Source organism: Peromyscus maniculatus, chromosome 10, assembly GCF_049852395.1.
Source record: "Peromyscus maniculatus bairdii isolate BWxNUB_F1_BW_parent chromosome 10, HU_Pman_BW_mat_3.1, whole genome shotgun sequence".
Taxonomy (NCBI): Eukaryota; Metazoa; Chordata; class Mammalia; order Rodentia; family Cricetidae; genus Peromyscus; species Peromyscus maniculatus.
Window position 1 is genome coordinate 74,448,716 of NC_134861.1, and position 27,280 is coordinate 74,475,995.

Consider the following 27,280-nt stretch of genomic DNA (forward strand, 5'->3'; position numbering starts at 1 on the left):
GGGCTAATGCTGAAATTTCTAAATTTTTTCAGAGCTAGAAAGTGTTAATGAAACATGTCAAAGTAGGTCATTTTTACTGTGCAGGCATTTTTAACCTGTAGCACAAAGAGAGCATACATTCCAGTATAATGCATTTGTAGAAGACAGTATCATGCCACAACTTTAAATTATTGGGTCTCCATATAACAGACATGCTATCACCACTTGAAAAATACCCTCAGATTTGTTTAACACTCAGTAAGTTAGTATATTTTCCTTATGATTGAAACTTTATTTGATTTAGGATAAATTAACACATGCTTCTTTGCTGTGTGGATTATGTTCTCTTTGATATTTGTAACTGAAGAAAAACATTTGATTTCAAAAGCTGTTGAGTTATGCCAAAATGTATATTTTAAAGGTACCTTGACTTCAAAATTTGGATACAAAGATATGTTGCTTTGAAAAAGAGGCTCTGCTTTTGTTTCCACAGAAAGCCAGAGGCTATGGATTTGTTTCAGATTAAGATGCATCAGGTTTGACCTGCCAAGACCCCCTGAAAGGTCTCTAATGACACCATGGTCCAGATGATCCAACATCCAGAACCATTTCAAGGCAACTGGCTCAGACGATACACCCTCACAGACTGCTCCATAATCCTAAAATTTTCTTTGTGTCCTCATAAGATACAACGCCCCCTTCCAGCAGGAAGTAGTAAGAGAAGCTATGCCCAAATTCCCAAATATACCAAGCTGGCTTTGGAGATGGAATTGGTTCACTCCCTCTCTAAACTAAAAAAAAAAAAAAAAAAAAAAGGTTAAGAGATTCTTGTGTCCCAAATCAGAAGAGCCCTCTGGTGTGGGACAGAAAAAAAAAAACAATATTTTTTATTTATAATGGGTTGATTATAAATACAATCTCTTTCTAAAGAAGAAAAGGTGATATGGTATAGATATGATACAATAAAAGGGTAAATTGCTGAACCTATTTTAAAGAACAACAACTTGTTTAAATGTTTTAAATTAGTATAGATTTTAGTTTATTGATACAAACTTAAAGTTAATTTTGTTATGCTGGGTATATACTTCTACTCTTGTTTACGGTGTTATGTTTGTAGAGCTCATTTAAAATTGTAATGGATAATTAAAAATAGATTAATAATTAGTCATCTATGATAATCATACTTGTAGCCATGTTAGTTAAGTCTTCTAGGTATACATAGATATATTTCAGATAGATAGGTAATTTTCAAACACTTCAAAGATCTACAACATATGGCATTTAAAATATTTTTAAAAATTTAGACTTTCTGGAGAGTAAAACATGTCTGCTCCTGGCAGCACTGATTTACTTCAGAGAGAAAGATAGGCATCAAAGACACTCCATATGGAGTTTATCTTCACCTTGACAAAAAAAAGCCATTTGGGCAAGAAACTTGGACTGCTTGATCAACTGGACATCCAGGAACCATAAAAAGATGGCCACTGAACTTTGCATGACAAAATGGTCCTTCAGGTTCCTGCTTTGCAGAGAAAACTGACAGACATTCTACAGGACACTGAGAAAAATGACTGAGAGACTCTAGCCCTATGGGCTGAAGAAAGATTCCCCAACTTTACAAAGAAACATTAGGTGACTGTCCAGGCTGTCAGCTGTCTCTGTCTACCCTGCAAGACTCCTGAAAGTTGCTTACATCCTTCTCCTGTTTCTCAGGTAATAGTATATCCTTCTGATGTCTTTGATGTAGTTTAAGCTAGCTAGTTACAATTTTCCTTAGATATGATAAAAGATAAGTTAGATATAAAACCTTAAACTCACAAATATAAGATAGATAGGATATCTTCTTTAATATTGTAACTGTAATTCTTGCTTAATAATTGTTTTGTTATATGTAATTTTACTATGTTAAAGTTAAAAACCTTCCTTTTTTAAAAAGAAGAAAATGGGAAGTGCTGTGGATATTGCTCTGTATAAATAAAACACTGATTGGTCAGTAGCTAGACAGGAAGTATAGGTGGGACTAACAGAGAGGAGAATTGAGGGAACAGGAAGGCAGAGGAAGAGATTGACTGCAGCCCCCTCCAGGACAAGGAAGATGTAAGGTACCAGTAAGCCACGAGCCACATGGCAAAGTATAGATTAATAGAAATGGGCTGAATATAAAAGTAAGAGCTAGAAAATGATAGGCCTGAGCTAATGGGAAAGCAGTTTAAATAATATAAGCATCTGTATGTTTATTTTATAAGTGGGCTAAGGACAGCCAGGCTTGGTGGGACCCGGAGAGAAAACTCCAACTACACTTCTATGACCCACTTTTTCCTTATACTATAGTTCAATTCATGAGTTTAGTTTGTAATGTTCCACTTGAAAAAAAAAAACTATGAATACAACATTTTATTTTGTATTAGCTGTCTTCTCTTTTCCCACCTTCATTTTGAACTTATCTCCCTTACAACCATAAAGCAAACTTACAGAGATCACTATTTTATTAACTGTCTGTTCATAGTTCTGTTGACATACCATAGCGATGTTACTCTCTGTGTTGTGTAAATCTTATATATTTTTGTTATTTTGTTCCTTTGCTACACAGCAAAATAGTAATTCTGGATAATGCAATGTCTATATTTGATTGCCCCCCCTCATTAAGATGTTGAGTATTTCTGAAAGAAAAAAAATAATTAATTAAACACATTTAACAATACGAGTTATCAACAACCTCTACTAAGCCTTTACTATCACTCAAAAATTCTGTCTTGTTCTTTTATTTTCCACTTTTACAGCAAAGATTAAGTCCCTTTCATCTACCATAAAACTTCCAATAACTCATCTCCTTATCTTCCTTTTTTATTATTACTTTATTTTATAATAAATTTAACTTTACATATCAGCCACAGATTCCCCTGCCCTCCCTCCTCAGCAACACCCCCAATCCACCCCCCATTCCTACCTCCTCCAAGGCAAGGTCTCCCCTGGGGATCCACCTCAGCCTGGTACATTCAGTTGAGGCAGGTCCAGTTTCCTCCTCCCTACACCAAGGCTGAGTAAAATGTCTTAGCATAGGCCCTAGGTTCCAAAAAGCCAGCTCATGCACCAATGACAGGTCCCGGTCCCACTGCCTGGGGGCCTCCCAAACAGTTCAAGCTAATCAACTGTCTCACTTATCCAGAGGGCCTGGTCTAGTTCCATGGGGGCTCCTCAGCTATTGGTTCATAGTTCATATGTTTCCACTAGTTTGTCTATTTGTCCCTGTGCTTTTCCCAATCATGGTCTCAATAATTCTTGCTCATATAATCCCTCCTCTCTCTAGCCAATTGGACTTCTGGAGCTCCACCTGGGGCTTGGCCTTGGATCTCTGCATCTGCTTCTATCAGGCACTGGATGAGAGGTCTATCATGACTGTCAGGGTGTTCAGCTATCCAAACACCAGAGTAGGTCAGTTTGAGCTTTCTTTTGACCATTGCCAGTAGTCTATTGTGGAGTCATCTTTGTGGATTTCTGGGGATCTCTCTAGTGCTCTGCTTCTTCCTATTCCCATGGGGTCTTCATCTATCATGGTATCTCTTTCCTTGTTCTCCCACCCTGCTCCTGATCTAGCTGGTACCTCCCATTCCCCTTAGCTCCCCCCACCCCCTTTTTTTCATTCAAGTTTTTTAATAAAATAATTTCATGCGGCAGGAGAGGACAGGATCAGGGATTGGGGCCGCCGCCTCTTTGGTCTGTGGCTGGGGAGGGAGGGCTCCGCTCAGGGCTGGAGGGTTCTGTTGGGTATGGAGAAAGAGGCTTGGTTCCGAGGCCAGAGCCTAAGCTTGGGGACAGGGGTGCCTCGAGCTTCGGCCTGCGCTTGAGGACAGGGGAGCTTTGCAGCCAAAGGGGCCGTTCTGCAGGGGTCTGGAGCTGGTCCTCATGCACGGACACTGCTCACCACCCTGCTGAGAGAGGCCTCCCATCTTCATTCCTAGGGCCCAAGCAAGGGTCCTCTGGGAGACTCAGGATGTCTGGGGAGGGGCTGGTTCTTCGGGGACTTGGGCTGGGACATGGGGCGGGGGACCCTGGACCATCTTGGGTGGACTCCCCCCACCCTTGCCCTCCATTACCCTCCCCCCCCCCCCCCGTCATGTCCACTTGGCTCATGTAGATCTCATCCATTTCTCCATCGTTGGGTAATCCCTATGTCTTTCTTAGGGTCCACTTTAATAGGTAGCCTCCCTGGAGTTGTGAGTTGCAATCTGGTTATCCTTTGCTAGTATCCACTTATGAGTGAGTACATACCATATTTGTCTTTCTGAGTCTGGGTTACCTCACTCAGGATGATTTTTTTTCTAGTTCCATCCATTTGTCGGCAAACCTCATGATGTCATTGTTTTAATGACACCACTGGCCACTTCTCAAGAACATTAAGATAAAATAAAAACTAATAAATAGGTGAGAGTCATTTCCATGCATATTATGGTAGATATCTGTCAATATTAGTAACTACTTTGCTCTTTTCTTTTTTGTTTCTCTGTTAACAAAGTAGGAATGAAAGGTTTTGTGTGGCTTGCCTAAGGCCAACATTTAACCTCTAGTAATGACTAATTTTATCTGACAACTTGACTAAGCTGAATGATGCCTAGATAACTTGTAAAATATTTATTTCTGGGGATATCTTTGATGATGTTTCTGGTACATAATCCTATTTTTATCTTTCAGTTGAGTTAAGTTGATCATTATTTTCTGCCCCCAAAAGATGAACTTTGTCCTGTATTTAATCTGTATTTAAACTAAACACTCAGAATCTAATGCTTTCAGACTTGGAAGGGGCTGATCATCAGTCTGTTGGTTTTGTATCCTTCATTTTTGAACTGTAAACTCTCTTAGGTCTCCTGCCTCAAACAGCCAGATCCTGTGTATGGCTTCTCAGTTTCAATAATCATGTAGTCAGTAAATCTCCTGCAGAGCTGGAGAGGTGGTTCAGGGCTTGAGTGCACTTACTGCTTTTGAGGGTAAGTATGGTTTCCAAAACCCATAACAGGCAGCTCATAACTGTCTGTACTTTCTCCAAGGAACTCAAAACCTTCTAGTATCTACAGGAACCAGCATGCACATTCACATCAACACACACACACACACACACACACACACACACACACACACACACACAAATATATACAAATAAACTGTCTTTAAAAAATAAATTTCTTGATAAATATCTGTTATTGCTATGTATAGAATTCTCATTAATATAATTTTCTTTTAAAGCCTTTCAGAGGGAATGTTTCCAATTCCATAGTAAGTCATTATGTTAGTAGACAAAACACAACTTAGATTAAAGTTATAACACGTAACTTTGTTCTATCCTCTAGGTTCCTCCAACTGATAAAACTGCACATTGTAAGAATTATAAGTCATTGTGATGAGTCTAGGAATAATAAAACTTTCATAAAGGAATAGGGAATTTATAATCTATAAAAATATGCATTTGTGCATGGCACAACTTTGCTGTGGTTGGTGATTTGATGTGATGTGTAAGGAGGTCACTTTTCTTTGTCTGAGGTTTTACAGGATCTAATACAGTATGATTTATTCCTTAACTTCTATGAAATTAATGAAAATATTATTTGTCTGGGAAATGAGTTTGTGTGCATTTGTAATAGGATTTGCTTTGCCCGCAGCAGCAGCTGAGCCTCTAGTAAGAATATGACACACTGAAAAATAGAAGTGGGATTCCTGCTGCTCTTCCTTTTCTTTCTTTTTGCTTTGTTGTTCATATTGTTCATCATTTTGAAGGGATGGGAATCATGTTTACATTATTATGATGCAGGCTCTAATAATACTGTGCCTAGAAACGCTCCAACATCCAAATCACTCTTGATATCACTATGAACACTTTCCCAGCCACTTAAGTTTATTGAGTACCCTTAATTACATTGGATAAAATAATCTATTATCAAGTCACCTGGAAATCAGTTTCAACTGTTCTAAGGAAAGTCAGGATCTTAACTCCAGAGGACAGTTATAGTATGATAAGTGGATCTCAGAATCAGGTTTGAGGAATGCTTCCTGCAATTGACTTTGCTTCAATTCTCAAGATTAATGCTTGTTCCATAATCACTCTATTGATAATATCTTCTCTCTATGTAGAAAATAAACTATGAACGTGCAATTACAATATTAAAGGCATATTAACAATTAATGTGTCACACTTTTAATTAGTCAATATTAAGTATAAATTTTTCTATACTGCTACATTATAAGTCCTTCAAATTAATCATATACCCCTGCTTTCTGAATTTTCTTCGAACTTGAAATCAAGCTTAACAAGTTTACTTATCGGGCTTATTTCTATACTGATTTCAACTATTTAAGTCTTGATATATAACCTCAAGTAAATTTGTATCTCTCTTATTTTTTTTATCATTTTTCAAAGAAGTATTCTTTCTAAAACTCTTACAAAGAATTCATTCACATATCCTCCTCTCTTACAGAAAGAGATCTATATTTAGATTTAAAATATCTGACTTTAAATATTAGATTGGCTCTTTAGTTCTTCCAGACTTTAATTAATCTAGGTATGGTTGAGGGTGATATTTGTAGAATGAAAACTATCTTTCTCAGAAAGCTACTTAACAATATGATAGAAGAGGACTGATTTGTGTCATAATATTTCAAAAAATTAAGCATATAAAATGGACAAAAGTCAATTTTCAATGTTCATTAGCAGAGAGATTCTTTTGCATACATAGTAATCTTATTAAAAATCAAAACATATACATTTAAAATATTGATTTTGTGTATATGAATGTTTTGCCTGAATGAACTTATATTAAACACTTGTGTGCCTGGGGCCTGCAGAGGTCAGAAGAATGTATAGCACATCACCCTGGGACTGGAGTTATGGATGGTTGTGAGGTACCATGTGGTCACTGGAAACCCAAACCTGGTTCTGTGTAACAACAAATACTCTTAACTTCCGAGTCAGATCTCCAGCCCAAATTAGACTATTTCAAATAAAATTGACACAGAGGGATGCTTCCATTCAAAACTGGAATTCTCATTGGCCAGTATTTGACAAGTAGTGATAAGGTGCACAAGTGATTAACTACTTACCCAGGATAACAATTTACAGGAAAGAGAAGGCACATGGATGGACTCTGAAAGTGTGATGTAGAACCAGAGTAGATTAGCTCACACTGGGCACCTGTTTATTTTTTGAAGGAAGATTACCTAAGAGAACAGATAGGAATGGTTATATCATTACAGAGAAGAGGAAAAAAGTCAGGACTGGAATGGAGATACCCAAGGAAAAGGACATGAGTGTGAGGAAGAAAGTTCACTTTTGGAAGAGAAGAGATGGAAGATCTAACAGTTATAACTTTGACCTCTTCCTCTTATTATTATTATTATTATTATTATTATTATTATTATTATTATTTTATTTTTATTATTATTTTATTTTCAAGACAGGGTTTATTTGTGTAGTTTTGGTGCCTGTCCTGGATCTTGCTCTGTAGACCAGGCTGGCCTTGAACTCACAGAAATCTGCCTGGTTTTGCCTCCCAAGTGCTGGGATTAAAGGTGTGCACCACCACTGCCTGGCTGACCTCTTCCCCTTGTCTCTATCTTATCCTGTACATTAGTTTGGGAAAACATAAACAGGAAACTGTATATGTGACCCATGTCTTAATGTCATTTTCTGTTGCAGATATAAATTTGCTGACAAAATAAAATCAAAGATTAGACACTTTTGCTCTGCCTCACAATTAAACAGCATAGAGCCATCATGGTTACAAAGTCGATATAGCCATAAATTGCATAAATTGACTGTGCTGGTGATATTAAATTTATTATCAGAAAACAGAACAATGAGAGAATGCTGCTGTTCTTCTGATACAACTCTCCATATACACAGTTCAGGGTCCTACCCGGAAAATGGCTGCAAACACACACACACACACACACACACACACACACACACACACACACACACTGGGCTGTTCTTCTCATTTCAGTTCATGAAGTTACTATAATCCACTACAGGCACAGCCAGAGGCCAATTTTCCAGATTGTTCTGGATTCTGTTAAGATGATATTTAACACTAATCTTCACACCTTGTATTCTTTTTTTTTCTTTTCTTTTTTTTTTTAGTTTTTTCGAGACAGGGTTTCTCTGTGTAGCTTTGCGCCTTTCCTGGAACTCACTTGGTAGCCCAGGCTGGCCTCGAACTCACAGAGATCCGCCTGCCTCTGCCTCCCGAGTGCTGGGATTAAAGGCGTGTACCACCACCGCCCGGCCTTTTTTTTTTTTTTTTTAGTTACACACCTTGTATTCTTGCTTGGGTCAATCATCAAAAGCTGCTCATTTTTCTCTTGTATGTTGTCTACTCTTGTCTTTACCTATCTTATCTCTCCTAGAATTATATTCATACTTTGCTTACAAATAAATATCACTTCCCACCTATCTTTCATGTTGTTTTACATTCTTATTTTCACATATATAAGAAACGTATCTCAATGTGATAAAGAATACTATTTTGGCATAGTTTTCTCTCAGATTACTCTTCTATGTCTGAATCTTTTATACTAAATCCCTAGTATTTACTCACATTTTTTTTTTACTTCCATCTGTATGACATCTTTAAACCCATATTTACAAATCCAAGGTACTTAAGTCTTTCAAAAATTTCCTCTTCTTCATGTTGGTCTTACTTCATTAGTCTAATTGTGAAAAAAATCTCTAGCTCATTAAGTATAAACTGTTGGATTCAACTTTGATATTTCTTTTGCTTTCATAATCAAATCCAGTTGTTCTTCAAATGTGATGGGCTTATTATCTAAATGCATCTAAAATGTGAAATGTTTCCTTATTTCCTGGCAGGTCCCTAGTGGAAATCCCCATTATCTTTTTTTCAATGAAAAGTCCCACCAGCTTTTAACTGAAAATCCTCGAGGGATTTTCTGAGTCAATGTCACATGAATGAAGGCATCTTACCACACATTATGACTCTGACTGTGCCTTCCATCTATTTTCTCCCTCGTAACTTTGCTCTATGACTATCGCTTCCTTACCCACAGGTGTGTTCTCAGGTTTAGATTTAATGATCTGGCTACCTGGAATGACTTTACTCAAATATTAAGATACATCATCCTGCCTCCTTAGACAAAATTCTCTTCAGTCTTGCCTTCACAAACATAAAATTAAAACTATAGTACTTCTATATTATCAATACCTCCTATCTACAACTTCTCTGTATTGAGCATATCATTACTCTATAAAATTTAATGTGTTTATATTTTAAAGAGTGTTGACAACTATGTGACTCAATGAATGCTGTAGGTTTGTCTGTTTAACAATATTTGGATACTCTAAATATTATAAGATTCAGTAAAAGAAGTTAAAATGTGATTTCTAAGCAACAAGCAAAAGTGTGAAAATTGATAGAACATTTGATGAAAGCATTATGAAATATGCACACACACACACACACACACACACACACACTCACACACACACACACACATTTCAATAGAAAATACTGACATTCCTTTAAGTCTTTCTTTAGTCTTCAATTTATTATCACTTTTATTCCCCAAGACAAAGACATAGATCACTGTTAGTTATTTTGTTAAGCCATGTAAAACAGCTCAAATTAGTTTATCAGGCACCTCCCCATTATCAAAGGTGGATGTTGTTTGTATAATTAATTGACATATTATATGTTATTATAAAATATATTATTAATTTTTAATGGAGACCATCTTAATTCTAATGTATTTGGATATTTTTAAGAGTAATTTTCAGTCTTTTTTCATATGTCTCTGCCCCATTCATATAATGAAATAGGAACCCTGAGAAGATAGTCTATATGTAGGTCATCTACATTTTTCTAATCAGTTAATTGTATTTCCTAGGATGTATTAAGGATTCTTTCACAGCTACAGCCTAGACACTCACTGAATTAGTCTGGATCCTTCCAATTTGAATCTACCCATGGCCCAATCTTTTTTACACATCTACTTATAAAGAGTGTAAACAGTTACACAAATCAATGAAGATTTGTGAGTAGATATCATCCCATTACTCTACATACATGGATTATAATAAAAAGAAGCCAAGACAACACTAGACCAGCCATTCTTTTCACAATAATCCTGTCATAATATGACATAGTGAAAAGACACATACATTGTTAAGATACAGTGATATATACATGTAACATGTACCAAACTCTTCTTGGTGTCCTTTTCCACTGATCTATATAACCTGTCAAAACTGCTCATTTTCATGACCTGCAAAATTAAAAAAAAAAAACTGAGAGAAAACCAAGGGGTTAATATTGGTATTTTACACTTTATATATGCAAAATTAATGGAATATTTTTCTCCCGGTGACCGTCAATTGTTGTTCATATATTTAACAATATACTACATTCAGTTTTAAAATAACCTCCTTATTCATTCACAAATTCATACTAATCCAGGTGTTAGAGATATCTATTTTTTTCTTTTTCATGTTTCTTTTTTCTGTTTTTATTTCTAGTCAATAGAATTCAGCAGCTTCAGCTGTACTCACTTCCCATCCTGTCATGATTGAGAAAAAAAAATGAGAAATTGACACTAAGGAAGTTATCTTATTATGAAAACTACAACATCCTCTGGTGGCATTTCTACATTTAGTAGAGAATAAATGATGTCTGCACAGCAAGAGATCTTAAGCATTTATTTCACAGTACCGGATGACACTCATCTTGTATTCAGTATCTATTTGCTAGAATTATTTTTAAAACTTTGATGTACCCAGCCTTATTGTGAAGAATTATAAAAGATGAAGAGAGTGAAAGTTCCTACTAACAATTAGGGATGGTGATAATACTGCATGGAGTATTAGTAGGTTAAAAATGCCTCTAAAATTCAGGGGACTGAACAACCACTAACATATATCTCCGCAGGATGACAGTTTAGGTCAGACTTCTATGCATTGAGTGTTTTCTGTTTCATACCTTATTCACCTATTCCGACTTGCATTGTGTTTATTCAGTCTCTAAGCTGGTAGGTACGATAGGGCTTCTGGGTGATCACAGCCTTGCATAAGAGGAGTGGAAAGAAATTGCTCCAGATGGTCCCTCATCAGACACAGAATAGTCTCTGATGACATGTTTCAAGATTTCCACAGCAACACCAGAGTAAAAAAAAAATTGCATGTTTTTATATGACTTTATCTCATGTTTATCATCACAATTATGGATAAAATCAACCAAAGAATCATTATGTCCATGGCTACACTACAGCATTGGTAGAAAGTAATGTCAACAAATAAAAAAAAATTAATTTATTTTCATGTAATAGAAAATCCGTAAATCACAAGTACAGGTTAATAATACCTTCAATTAAAAAGTATCAAACTTTCAGGAGTAATGACAATTTGAAGGTTTAAACTTGGCTTAAAATGAAGTTGAATAATTTCATTCCATTTGTGGGTGGGTATTCTGCTTTTGCAAATGCTTACATAGACTCTCACAATTTTACAAAGGAAGAAGGAAATTAAATAAGGTACAATTTCATGTGAAGAAGTAAATGTGCACTCAAAGCTTATTGAGGATACTTTTTAATCTCAAGAAGATCAAATGATACTTACAGAAATGTATACTTAATATACTATTAGTCAGCTTTATATTTAGTTATGAACAAAATAATCAGATAATAGTCTGATAAAAATCAAATCATGTCCACTATGTTGTAAATTAGCCCCACCTCCATTCTTATAAATGATAGGGGAGTCCATTCTCTTTCCAAATGAAATATTTAAGGACAAACATGATGGGAACTCTTCCATTTCTCAGCTTGTCAGTAGCATCATCAGGCAAACATTTCAGTTAATACTAGCACAGCCTATTATAAGTGTCACAGACATTTTTCTTATGAATTTCATTATTAACTTGAAAGTCTCTCAAACATAAATTATATATGTAATAGTAGAAAACAGAAAGAACTTATTCTTTGTACTGAGTAGAGAGGCTTCATTATCTTCACATCTGAATCAGTAACAAATGGTGTTTCATTTTCAATTCACTGATAAGAATATTCCCATCTTTTTCAGGAATGAGTAAGAAATAGTAATGACAAACGCAAGGTATGGAGTTCTTTTATTAACACTGCCAGAACATTTATAAAAAATTTGACAACAATGTAGGTAAAGTGAGAAACCTTTGGTGTGGTCACCATAATAACTTAAATAAAACATGCAGTTCTTTCTCCAAAAAAGCAGTTGAAAGAGTCTCATAAGATTTTAGTATTTGACCTTCCTCACTTTTTTGATAAATCACTGTAATAGCCAACTTATGGTAATATATTACCTGGGGAAATACTAAATTTCCCATCCATTGTTTATATATTACTCTATAAACCATATTCAACAGTATTCTACTGAATACAGGAAAAGATAAAAAAAATTACAAAATTTCGTATTTAAGATTCTTTTAAAGTTGATATATGTTCCTGTGAACAATGTTGAGGATTAAATGTGTTAGCACTAATACATACATAAAGACAGTGTGCCAATTAATCTTCTTGTATAAAAATATTAGACAAATGGAATTATCCAGTTAAATAAATTATGTAAAGGACAATATACAATGAAGGTTTTGTGAGTTCTGTGCTATTAATCTTTTAGAATATACAATATTACATTCTAAGTAATGGTTATTCCAGATGACCTAGTTTTATGAAGTAACATGTATCAAAGTATTGCAAAGAGAAAAAGAGTACTGAGTTTTAGGGCTGAAGAGATGGCTCAGCAACTAAGGGCAGCAGCTGTTCTAACAGAGGACACAGCCTTCGCCCCCAGGACTCACATCAGGTGTCTTACAATTGCTTATTACTTTAAGTTTCATGGTTCTGAGACCCTCATCCAACCTATGCAAGCATCAGCACACATGTGATGCACACAAAGACAAACAAGAAAGCCCAGCCATATAAATAATAGGTAAGTTTTAAATGTACTAATTTGAAAATTTAAAGACTTAGGTATGAGTTCCACTAATGATATAAATCATCTTCCTTTCTTAAAGTGGCAGTTTTCTTATAAGCAAATTGAAGATATTGAAATAAACACTCTAGATGTCTTCTAAATTGTCTTTCTGTGTCCCTGATTTTCTTCTATGTGGGGACACCAAAGATATGATATAAAGGGTATCAGGGAAATCATACAGTGAAATCTGCATAGCATAACTGTAAACAAATGCATAAAACCCACTTGGAATATGTTGATTGGAGAAAAATCTACATCCATTAATTTACTAAACCAGCATAATCTCTTTGTTCTGATAGCCACAGATAATTTTATTCTCAATCTGTCATCAGGGAAACTTCTCTGCAACAGACATACAAGCACAATCCTTAATGACAATCTATAAGCATTTGTCCTTATACTCACAGATAAGAGTAATTTTCATTCCTCATCAAGGGGTGTTCTCTTTACAACAGATGAAGACCAATGCAGAAAACTACAACAATCAAAACTGATGTGGAATATCGTTCTGTTTGCTGTGAATGTGTGTTGCTCTGATTGGTTTACTGGCCAGGAGCCAGTCAGGAAGAATAGGCAGGATAAGCAGACAAGGAGAATTCTGGGAAGAGGGGTCTGAGTCAGGAGTCACCAGCCTGTCACAGAGGAGGCAAGATGACAAGGCAGAAGTGAGAAAAAGTACCACACCACATGGCTAAATAAAAATAAGAACTATGTGTTAATTTAAGTGTAAGAGCTAATCAGTAATAAGCATGAACTATGGCCTCTGTGTGATTATTTTATAAAAGGCTGGGGGTCTGTGGATGAGAAATTTGTCCTGACCCTGGGCCTGGCAGGACCAGAGAAACCTTCAGGCTACACAAAATGAAGAACTGTATAGCTCAGTTCAATGGATAAATCAACCAAACACTTCCACACCTAAGACTCAGCAAACATTGCAGAAAGGGGGACAGAAAGATTGTGAGAGTCACATGGTTAGAGAATGTGATGTGATACTGTGTCTCCTAGCAATATCAGAAGCTATACATGCAATTTCTCACAAACATGATCGCTCATACTAGAGGTGAACAAAGATGATGGAAAAAGAATGACAATCACTAACATGAGAAAGAGGACAGGGAAAGCCATGAGGCCTCAACTATAAACAATTTATTATAGTTAATGGAGTAAAGAAGGGAGATTAGCGAGAAAATGGCTAGAATGAGAGAGAGAATGAGAGGTGTCCCTCCCCAGGAAGGAGCATTCCAGTTGGTGGTCCAATGTCAAAATAACAGTCATATATATGTGAAACATTATATGGATCTGATTATAACTCTGGCATCATTCTTCATTCTTTGAATAAGAAGGAGTGTAAATTATTTTGAATTTTCTCAGGAGAATACAGTTAAAATACTTGTACTTTTAAAGAGATATTGAACTTTTAAATAAGCAGAATTTTTAAAGACTCTGAGGCATTGAAAGACAAAATAATGTGACCTCAGGAAATGAGTGTAGGATGCTGACCCTGAACACCTTCACATTCTCTCTACTTGCTTGCTATCTGAAAATGCCTTGATAAATCACTTCATGAAGCATTTGTGCCACAGAGTAATTTAATGAATTTTCTCTATTTTTATAGTCTGATGGTATTCTATGTGCTTTTTCATTTACATTTCATTTATAGAGATATTTTTTCTCTAGAAAAATTACCCATGAATACTGTCCAAATAAAGATGAAAATGTTCTACTTCATACTTAGTTTCAGTCTCCTGGTGTATTTTTTTGTTTCTCTCCAGCCTCTTATCTCCCCTATAACTCCTATATTCTATAGAGAACTAGACATAGACTCCATTAACAAAGAGGCTGCTCAACTTTGGATCCTAGATACCAGTGTTCCAAACATGTGAGTTTCCTCAATACCTCCTAGAGAAGTTCTGACCTCATTGAGTAGGGAGAAGATTTATATCTGAGGTGGCAATTCTTAGCAAGTAACTCAAGTGCCTTTCCTTCATATTGTATATCTGAGAAACTGAACCTATTATCATCAACCCTTAAGAAGTAGTTGTTATATTTTATGATTATACCTGCTGATATTAATCTTATGCTTCTATAAGATAAAACACATCATTTTGATTAGTCAGTTTTATACCATTAATGGAACATGAATAGCACATAGCATTTGCATACAATGTTGACTTCATGAGCAACTTTGGTGTCCCACTGACTAGAGCTAGAAAACCATTTCCTGTGATCTTTTGCTATGAATATCTTAGTTCTTCCTCTGATACAAAATTAAAACATGACACTCTATTTGTGTAGTTACTCAAAAGTGTCAAGTCTCTTAACTAAAATTCACTTCTCATTTTAAAACTCAATAATTATGTTATTATCATGATGGGATTTTTGTTTTTTTTCAGCAGTGGAAGCAAGGTTCTTTTTAGGGGTGAGGAACATACATATAGGAGGTATACAGAATTAAAACTTTCCACAAGCAAGAGGTCTCAGGAAGCCAAAACTCAGCTTCTTTTTGAGGGTCAGGAGATTTTATAATGTCTGAAGAGTCTTTCTCCCATAATTTAAGGTTGATCAATTTGAAATAAGGATGGCTGATTAGCCCAGAAATGTTGTATAAATATATGAGGTCCTGAACTTGTGGAGCCATTTTATCAGTAGGAAGACGACTGCCAGTAGTAATCAAGCCACAAGAAATACTGCATTCAGCTGCCAGGCTTTTGTCTTAGGTCAGGAAGATGAGTTAAAAAACCACACATCTGAAAGTTTACCATCTTTATTACCTAGTCGTGGCTCCTTTTCTATCCTATCAAGGAGTCCATCTAACTCCTATTCCTCATTCTCAGAGGTCACCCTAACTTCTGTTAAGGGTTTAGGGGTACTGACCATTCTAATTGTTTCAATTTAAAAAAAGAGGTCAAGGGAGGCAGCATGCAAAGTGTCTCAGAGGAAGGTTAATCTGACAGAACACCATTGAATTGAACTAATAAACTTAATGGCAAACACCCAGAACATGGACTTCTTCAAATGTTTATGCTAAAGAGATAAGTTGTAGAACAGAATTCTTTGTCACCAGACCAGGTGGTACATAGGCATTCTGGACATTCTAGGATCGTTTAGTGTATTGAACATCCATTTGTGTGCATCTGGCAACACTGGTGAAAGTACCTCACAGATCTTCTCCTTGTTATAATCAGTATCATCAGAACGTGCTGGGGGAACTACAAGGCCTCATTCACAACAGGCTTTCAATGAAGAGGTAAGCTGCCACCTTAAGCCTTCCAGTTTGATTCAGTTAGGGGGAAGAGACAAGTCACACACATACAAATATACACAGACTCACACAGAGATACAGAGACAGAGAGATACAGAGAGGCAGAGAGAAATAGACAGATATTTATAACACTATTATCATATTTTAATCTGACCCCTGACAGGAAATGTATATCCTTGGAATATCAGGGACCATATCTAAATATGTGCTGAGGTGATTCCTGATATGTCACTAGTTAAAGGAAGAGGATGGCCATGATGATTTTACCAACCAGGTGGCAAGAGATTTCTGACCTTTATGTAGATAAGGGAATGTAAACTGCCTTTAAGTTAGTCAATTATATTCGCATGTTAAACTAAGAGTAATCCAATAAAAACACTGGGTTCTCTCTGCCTCTGCTCTGCAAAAGGCTTCTATGATTTTCTTTGGGTAGAATTAACTCTATAGATAATAACCAGAAAGCAAGGGCTAGATAGCATTCTGAGGAACTCCTTCCATTCTTTAGAAAATAGCATGGTCTAGAGTTTGCTAACACTTGTATTAAGTTCACTTATCACTTGAAGTTTGGAATCAAAGCTAATAGTAGGGCTTTGATTGATATTGCTTCAGTGTGTGCTCATTATTTTAGTTAATCTACAATAACTTGAGAAGTAATCACATTCCTTGGAGTCCCTGTTCTGATGTGTTTAGTAGGAATAATAAAAGTCCTTTTCTCCTAGAGATATTTTTAAGAATAAAATAAGTCAAAGTTTGTAGAATCATCTAAGTTTGTGAATCATATGTATTTAAATAATTTTAATGTATAATTCATCCATGCTTCAAGTCATGTTTTTATTTTTCTTGAATATGTCTTACCAAAAGAATAAATTTTTAATTTTGATAAATTCTAGTTCATCACTTTTTAAAACATCAGAAAGCAGGTTGTTAATTTTGAAGATTTATTTTTGTTTTTATTTGTGTATATGTATCTCTGTGTTTGTGATTGTATTCCATGTATGTACAGGTGCCTGCAGAGTCCAGAATAAGACATTAGATCTACTATTACTAGAGCCTACCGACAATCCTGGGAACTGTATTCCAATCCTCTGAAAGAGAAGCAATCTCTTTTAACTGCTAAGTCACTTCCCCAGCTCACACAGTCCATTGACTTTATTTGTTCATAGTGTTTATAGTATGTGGCAAATTACTTTGCTTTTCATATTTTATTTATTTCTTACTTAGTATTTATTGTACTTGCTAATGTTCTACAAAGAGTAAAAAGAAACTTTTGAGGAGTTAGCAAGAGGTTAAACCCAGGTAAAGCTTACGCTGTTGTAATCAGTACATAGTCCTGGTTAATTATCAAGTGATTTGAAAGCATAAGAGATATCAGGAATTGGCATGAAAAATGGATTAATAATATTTAATGTATAGAAACAACTGAATGAGAGGATAGGAGTAGGACATTTAAATAGTATGCTATGAACACTAGAAACTCAACCATATGTTTGCGAGAGATATTTATATTATTAATATCTCAGCTTCACTTTTGTTTCTAAGACAATATAGTGTAGTTTGAGACCCTCTTGCTGAAGACAATATCTACAAGACTCACTGAACATAGAGATGTCAAGTGGGTGCCTACATAGAGCCTTCAACCTTACAGACTTGTGTTTACAGTACTGGAAGATATTATACATACTACCAGAGGAGAAAGGTAGATACCAACTCAGCTACAAAGCCTTAAACCTAAAATGGTGACCTTCCTGTGTGATATGCTGGTGCAATAGCAGCACAGACATTGTAGGAGTAACCAACCACTGTCTGATTTTATCCAAGGCCCACTCTATGAGATGGAGATCCTGCCGAACACTGCTTGGGTAGCTAAGAACTTGAGATTAGATAGGCCATAGGGGAAAACCAAATACTACTATTCTGCTAAAGGAGCATAGTAATTAAATGACTCCTAAGGGCATTCTGTGATACTTATAGTAGTATCTTTCTCAGCCATCATGAGAGAACACTTTCCCTGCAATAGACTGGAACAAATACAGAGACCCACAGCCAGACAGTGTGCCAATATTGAGAGACCTTGAACACTCAGTCCTAAATGGAATGTCTCTATGAAGTACTTCCCCTTAGGGTTCAGAGAACTTTTCAGAAGATGAGACAAAAAAAAATTATAAGAGTATATAGGGATGGAAGAAATAAAAAAAACAAGACCTCTTGGATGCATCAGGGCTGGCATACCAGTGAATACACAGAGACCAAGGTAGTGCACACAGGGCCTGCCCAGGTCTAAGTCAGAATGTGCTCCAGAATTGAGAGAGAAAGTAGTCACAAGTTCTAATTCTTAATCCAGAATCTGTCTCCAATTCACAACCACTCACACAGCAAAAATCATTTTCTCTAAGGGAGTCTCACTGGGTATGCAAAGCACAGTTAAGAGCAGACCACAAGCTCAGCAGTAGATGCCAACAAAATAAACTCAGTGGTAACTTTTGAAGATTTCTTGACTCATAATGTTGTCTAGGCTCTTTCTTTTGACTTTACAGTTTCTTTGTTTATATTCTATGATTTAGATTTTGTGGCTTTATGGACTTTCTGTTTTGAACAAATGTGTGTTCCTCTATGTCTGTAAATACTTCTTGTGTTTTTCCCCCCCTCAGGTTCTATATTTTTTCTCTTCCTTTTGTCATATTCTGGCTTTTATGTTTTCTTTTCTTTTATTTATTTGCTTTGTTTCTTTCTAATGAGAGAAGGAAAACAATGGTGATGGTGATGATGGGGGAAGGATATGGAAGGAGTTGGGGGAGGAGAAATTGTGATCTGAATATATTACATAAAACTTATTTTCAATTAAAAACAGGATGGAACCTTCAGTGGGGAACTGGTTAATCAAACTAAAGAATCCAAGTTTACTTTCGCTCTTTATTGAGACTATCTGTGGTGTTGCCACAGACTTGTAGGAAGAGACTACTTCCAGTCACAAAACTGAAAACACACTTAGTTCTTCTGGTACAAGGTTTGGAATTTGAAAGGTGGCAAAATATATGCACATTTTTAATCATATTTCTTCAAGAGTACACTTAAGATCTTAGGAATTTATGAATGTGTACATTGGTCTTAGTTTTGAGAAAGAAAATGAATAAATCCTTCATTTTCTAATAAAGGCAACAAAAGGAGAAAAGTGTTTAGGTAATTCTGCTGCTGTTATGTGCTTTTCAGGTCTCAGGTTTAGGAGGAAATATCTGTAACGATGCATAATTCTCCTGCAGCAGAAGAAACAGGAGCTGGAAGTTGCCAGTAATCTTTAGCATCAAAATGTTAAATAGCTTATTAACTGTAGCAATGGGTCAAACAATTCAGAAACACATTTGCAAGGCAAACAGAGAGCTGCTCTTGTGTGTGTCGTGATTTTTCCAAAATCACAGGTTAATAAAGAGGAATGCATCTATTATAGTCTGAAAGGCCAAGGGCTGCAACTGACACAGCTGTCACATTCAGACTCTAGGATGATTTTATTAACAGCATCTTTGCATTAACAAATTATCTTATTAAAATCTGTTTGTATGTGATGCCCTCCAAAATAAGATAGGCACGAAAGGAAGAACTGTGGTAAAAACAAAAGTATTTCAGATGTTATAGTGAGATCACTATGACACATACGCTAATGTCATAGAAATATTCAGAAGCTTCTTAGAGATAATTTAAGCCAGCTATAAAATGCTAGACTAAAATGAAATAAACAGGCCTAGGTTTACACTCCAAGTATGTTATTTACTTATGGAAGAAGTTAACATTATACCATATCAGTTTGAGACTTGGTTTTGCCATTTTACAGTAGAAATAATAGAGCTTTCTAGGCTGTAATATTATTTTAAAGTATAAATTAGTAATGTCTGTCAAATAACTCTGTAACCTATTATAATACCAGGGCAATTTTCTTTTTCAAGGATAGTGTGGTTATGTTTAAGGGTAAAATTATTTCTTTCTCCTGAGGCTCAGCCAAGTCTATAAAAACCAATAGACTCAGATGAGAATAGACAAGGGTATGATCATATATATACTCATTTAAGGAAGGTATCACGTCATACACTAATGTTCTTTGTTGCTCTGTATATGTGGAAACATAATGGAACATAGAATTCACCATGAAATTATGTAGTTTATTTGAAATTTGAAATGTTGCAAAGTATACATGTTTTTATGTTAATTTGTGTTCAGATAAATAGTTTAATAATGTAAATTTATTACTATTAATCTAGAAATAGATTTACCATTCATGACCCTGAATTCATTACTTTTCACTTGCGAAACATTGTATTGTCAATGGTCTCACTCTCAGCAGGGATGGGAATATAGTTTACAAGTAAAGATGCTTCCTTAGGGACTACATAAAGCCATGCATTTGTGTCTCCGTATTTTTTCTTCTAAATTAAATGTATTAGATTACATATGCTTGCATTTCATTACGAGACCATAAAAAGCAATATACTCCATAAATGTTGACATGATGAGAAACCTAAATTATATTTGTACTGTGATGAAGAAAACCGCTACAACAGAGAGGAAAATTAAATCCCTTGTGGAAACAAAGGTATTTAGAGCCATAGCAGCACTTTCTTTGAATGAAGCACCAGGAATATGCTCATATATGAGTAACAGTAAATAGGAATATTTAATTTATAATAGATACATTAAAACATTTGTATTAAATATAATTAGTAAAATAATTTTCATAAAGCTGCAGTGTCTTTTAATATCTTTAGCAGAGTTAATTCAATCTCTTCAAATCCCAGCCAACATCCCCACCCACCACTTCTCTTGTGTAGTCTTTTATGCTTCATAATATATATATATATATGTAAATATATACGTAAACATATATATTTGTGTGTGCAGGGGGTATATGTATATATATAATGCATGTATGTATATATAAATATATGTATACATTTTAAATTTCACAAATCAAATATAGTAGCATAACATGGCTGAGACTAAGATTTTGAAGACAAATCTGAACTCTGTTATATAAAAGTTAGGTTATGTCAATGAATTATAAAGCAAAGGCTGTAGATTAATTTTTGATCTAGGGAGATAATGTCTGCTCTACTGATGAAGCTTGATCTCATCATCTCAGTTAATCATCCATGCAACCTGATATAGTTCCAGTTTTCTGGTTTGGTTCCATGAGGCTTGAATGTAAGCTTTATAACCATGAGGTCAGCCTCTTTTCTGCTTTAAATGATATCCACTCTTTCAATAATTATATAATTATAAGAAGTTAAGAACTTGACTATGTTTCCAAGCCTTATTAATTTTGTTGCAATTCTTATTACTCCTAAAACACTTGTTTGTTGAAAAAAAATCTCTCAAGGGACTGATTTTGTCCAGACATAATTTTGTCAGCTAAAGTATAAAATTGATTTGTATTGTTCAGTTTATGAAATAATCACTAAGAATTGAAATATATATTTAAGTATTGAGAAAACCTCCTACTATTGTGGTAATTTACCTTGCTATTTAATACTTGAAAAGACACAAATATTCACAGGACACAGAATCATACAATTTATGACAATGTGTAATTTGAATCAATATCTAAAATTGTGTAAAACTGAAAAAATAAAATTCAATGACAATAAAGTGTCAATGTTTAGATAACAGTTTGGCATAACAAACTATTACTTATGCTTCTTGTTTTTGAAAATAGATTATTCTCTCATATAATGCATCTTGACCACAGTTTCTCCTCCCTCCACACCTCCCAGGCCACCTCATCTCCCTCTTTCCTACATCTATCTCCCTCCATTTCCAATTAGAAATGATAGGGCTCCAAAAGACAACAGCCAAACATGACAAAAGAGGAGAAAATAAGACAAGGAAAAGCCCTCATATTGTGGTTGGACAAGACAACCCAATAGGAGGAAGAGTCCCAAGAATAGGCAAAGAGTCAAAGACAAATTCAACCTCACTCCCACAAAATGTCAAGCTAACAAACATATGTACAGAGGACCTGGTGCAGATTCACGCAGATCCTCTGCTTGCTACTTCAGTTTCTGTTAGTCCACATGAACCCTACTTGATTCAGTTGGCCATGTTCTCATGGTATCCTCCATTTCCTCTGACTACTACGATCTTTCCCTCTCTTCTTCTGTGGAATTCCCCATCCTTCCAGAAGAGGGACCCAATGGAGACCTCCAATTATGTTTTTTTAAAACAGCGAAAAGGTAAACATTTTCAAATTTATAATAATATTACACAACTGGAAATATTTGAATGATTCTTTACATTTTTTTGTATTTTCCAAAATAAGTTTAGATAACTCAAATTGTTTCAAGAAATAACTTACACATAAGTGCTTATCCCTAAATTAAACTAAATTCTGATATTTAGAATCTATAATACTTCCAGTGTGCAGAAAGTGAAGAAAATTGTAACATACAGTATTTTAAGTAGGACAGTTATTTAAGAAGAGTCTGTATTCTTTTGTTTGTTCATGGAAAGTAATTTGAAAACAAAAATCTTTGATTCTTCTTGACTGAGAAAGTTCATATGTCTCACCAAATATTGTTAGAAGTATGCTTTTGTCTTCATGTGATCCAAACACTGGAAAATGTGGTGTGTGCTGACTTGTTTTTCATGATGATCTCTGTGGTTTTAAAGGATGCAGAGAGAAACTTGCATTTAAGCTATTATCATTTTCCTATTAAAGAAATTTGAAATGATTTTACTTTTTAAGTTTTAACTACTAACACTATGTAGCTATATACAAGATCAAATAATGTGTTCCAATATGCTGCTTTTTTTCAATCACTGTAATTTAACTTATAGAGATTTTCAGAAAATTAGAAAATTTCTTAGCCCAAATATAAAGAAAATGAATTTCACATGACTCTTCAGAAAAGATATCTATATAATTCATGATGAAGAAATCAAGTTACTTTTCAATATTTCCAAAAAGAACCAATATCCATGTTAGTCATGACTCTCAACTAGTGTACAGAACTTTGCCTCTATAGGTTCACTTTTCATCTGGTGAGACTGAAAAGAGTGCAATAGTTCAAGAGTCCTATTCAATATGGTAAGATCAAAATCAACATGTGAAATATTGAAAATATTGAAAAATAACCATAGAGAGCTAAATAAGAGGAGAAATCAGATGCTTTGAAAATAATTGGACTTACCCTACTGAAGTAAAAACATCGCCATAATTGATGGAATAAGACAAAAATAGGAGAGTAAGGCCATTTTGACAGTTTATCTCCAGGTGGAAACAGAGACTTTTATCCTGTGACCATGGCTAATGTCTCAAGTGTATCCCACTTACCACTATAGAATTTGTGCAAAGATAAAGCTGATACTCTGCAATATAAGTGAATTTTGATCACTTGCTTCTATAGAAAAACAATTATGATGTGACATGCTGCATCTCCAGGCTAAAAACTACATGCTTTGTCAGGCAGTGGTGGCACACACCTTTAATTCCAGCACTCTGTAGGCAGAGCCTGGTAGATCACTGTGAGTGCAAGGCCAGCCTCATCTACAGAGTGAGATCCAGTACAGGTACCAAAACTACACAGAGAAACCCTGCCCTGAATAAAAGAAAAGAAAACATGCCTCACTAGAATTCCATGTGATTAATACTACTGTTTATATACTTTTCATATCAATGATCTAGACACCAGTAGACTACAAGAATATTGTTGTACTACTTCATACTTGGGATTCTTAAATGAAATAAATAAATAAATACTGATTTGAGATGATCCTTGGGACAAAATAATTAAAACATGAGCAATAAAAATATTTCCAACAGTCTTGAGTATATACCTGAAGGATTAAAAAGGATATGAGAGAGTAACTGGATGCATGTGGTATGTAAACAGGAGTGCAACTATTTCAGAAGAGGTTAACCAGTTAAAGGGTATGTTAGGGGAGTGAGGTGAATGAAATCTAAATAATTTTATATATATATATATATATATATATATATATATATATATATATATATAATTACGCATATGTAAAAATGCTGTAATAACACTCTACTTATTATGAAAGCTTCAATTTTTAATGCTGAAATCTCTTTCACTTAATAAAATTTATACAAACTATGAAAAGAAAATTCCAGCAGCATATCAAGAAATTTAAGAAATCAAGAAAAATAAAATTGGCTAAAGAATGAATCAAAAATCTGAAAAAAACAAAACAAAACAACCTTTTGACTCAACAGAATCTGGTCTGAATATAGCAATAGAATGACTCATAAATGAAATATTGCAATATGTCTAGATCAGTGCATCATCTAAACCTTCTCATAGAAGCTTATTATTATAGTACACAGTAATTAACACAGAGACTCACAAACGGACAGGGTAAAGAGAGTGAGAGACTTTGTAGTGCTCAGCCTTAAATGGTTTGTCTTTATCACGCTTTCCCAAAACTCAGGGAATAGGGAACAGAAAGATTGCAAAATCAAAAGGTGGTAGACAACTTCAATGAAACAGCATTTTCTAGATATAACAAGGCAGGCAGGTGCACACATGAACTCACAGAGAACATGACAGCATGCACAGGACCTGAACAGTTCAAGCCAAATGAAGTCCCTGCATGGACAATGGTTGTAGGGACCATTCCCCACCTTTAGCAAAGTGGCTACTTCCATTTTATTTCTGCTGAAGATGTTAAATAAGTTTTCCCAAATGAGATTACAATGAGAACATCAACCATAGTTCAGGCAGGCCTCTTGTAGCAACCAACACAAATTGGAATTCCTATTTCATGTGTTTTGTTTTTATTTAAAATATATATTATATTCATAAATGAATATTAATATTTTTTATATCTCATATATATGTGTATGCTGGGAGCTGGAGACACAGTCTTCCCAAGTGAAAAGCACACCAATTGGTTATCTTAGTGGTTATCCATGAAAACATGCATATAAGTAAGTAAGAATATTCATACTGAGAAGGTTCCTTATCTATATTTAGGAATATAACTGTATTTACATCTACATATGTATTTTTTAGGAAAGAGAAATAATAAAAAGTTGAGTGGTTGGAAAAGAACTGGAAGATGTTGGGGGAGAAGAAAGAATATGTTCAAAATATGTCACATAGAATTTTCAAAGAATAAATAAAATCATAAAACAGAGAATTGGGTAGAAAGTATGTCATTGCAGCTTTCATGAAGGAAACAACATGTAGGAAACAAAAAATGAATGCTGAAACTAAACAAACAATGAAATCAAAACCCCCACCAACAAAACAACTCAAAAGTTACTGAAAGAAATTTGCACAAATAAATAAAGAGAGCCTGTAGATTTAGCACTAGGCTTCTGAGATCATTTTAGCTTCTGCTGAAATGTATTAAGAACATTATACATTATAGTTGTCTATTATATTAAGACTCAAAGAAAACATCTATTTGGAGATCAAGAGTTAAACATGATATTACTTTGTATCCTTATGGAGGACATTATATAGAGAAAAAATAGGAATATCTCATTTTAACAACTGGAAGCATTATTTTGAAGAAAATCCTTGAGTCTCATTACCTTCAAGAAGTCTAGAGTGGGCATGAACACTGGTCCAGGGATTACAAAATTGAATTTAAAATAATTATGTAATAGTTGCAATAGGATTGGCAAGAGAGTGCTATTACACTGAGCTTCATACATCTCTAAATAAAAATGTTTCAGGAGCCAGTGTAAGAATTTCCAAGGAGTATTTGTCCCTTGCTGCCCATCTAGGAACAATTCAAATCTAAGTATTTAGATAACACATAAGTTTTATTTAGCAACAATTAACGTATTAAGCTTTATTGATTTTACTTAATGAATTTAAGCTTAAGTTAATCTTACAGTTGTGATGTCTAAACCTAAAGAATAGCACAACACTTTACTGTATAACAATGAAAACCTATCAGGTATTCATATTTTATCTTATTTATTTCTGCTAAAGTTTTATAGATATGATCTAGCAATATTTTAAGTCACCAGTTAGTAGTAATTCAGGAAAATAAATAGCTCATAAATATTGCCTATTTTTCAAGTGGTGTATTTTGGAAAAAAATAAAATAAGGATAGAGATATAGTTTAGTGGTAGACTATTTGAGTAACATCTGAAATGTTCTATATTTGATACCCAGTACTGCTGCTTGGGTATATGTGTACAAAGACATATACACATACAAGTACATATGTGTGCATTTGTAAATATTGATACGTACGTGTTACATGCATATGAGAACATATATCTTAAATATTATGAGTACTCAAAATGTTTCACAGAGTCTTGACATCAATTTTATGAAGTAAATTAATTTTCTACTGTTTTGATAACAGCTGACTTTTACTTCTACATGGTGTTTAGATTGTCTTCTGGCCATTGGTTTCCTTATTCCCTGTCTTTACATTAATTCTTTTCTTCAATGAAACCAGTTTTCACACTACAAACATAGGTCAATGGTAGAGTGCTATATTTACTTGCCTAAGTCCTTGCATTTAAAATTGAAAAGAAAAAATAAATAAGATTTTTTCTTCAGAAAGAATTAATGCTGGTCACCATGACAAATTTCTCATGTAAATTCATTTTCTCTAGCATTGTCTCATGTCTATAGAATGGAATGAGTATCCATACAAACTGAGTTGTAAGAAGTGCTATGGGTTTCTTGTAATCTCCTAAGTAAAAACACTCTTGTTTATAAATATGACCCAGCCTTGTAATTTGACAAATTTTCTAACTGAACCTTTCAATAGGGATTCAAATCTTCAGTGGCTAGTTCAATGTGGGAATTAAGGAACTTTTCTAAACACCATGCAGAAATGATTACATCATCACTGGCTGCCTAATTATTAATTTAGAAAACTTTATTTTTTATTTAGACCTTATTATGCACAATCATCTGACTACTGGGAGAGGACAACAATGTACAAAGCAATCAAACACCCCTTACCAAATCTTAGAGAGTGTTACCTTAATCAACTCATAGAAGCCTGAAACAGTAAATACACACTATTGTCCAAATGGAATCCACATTACTAG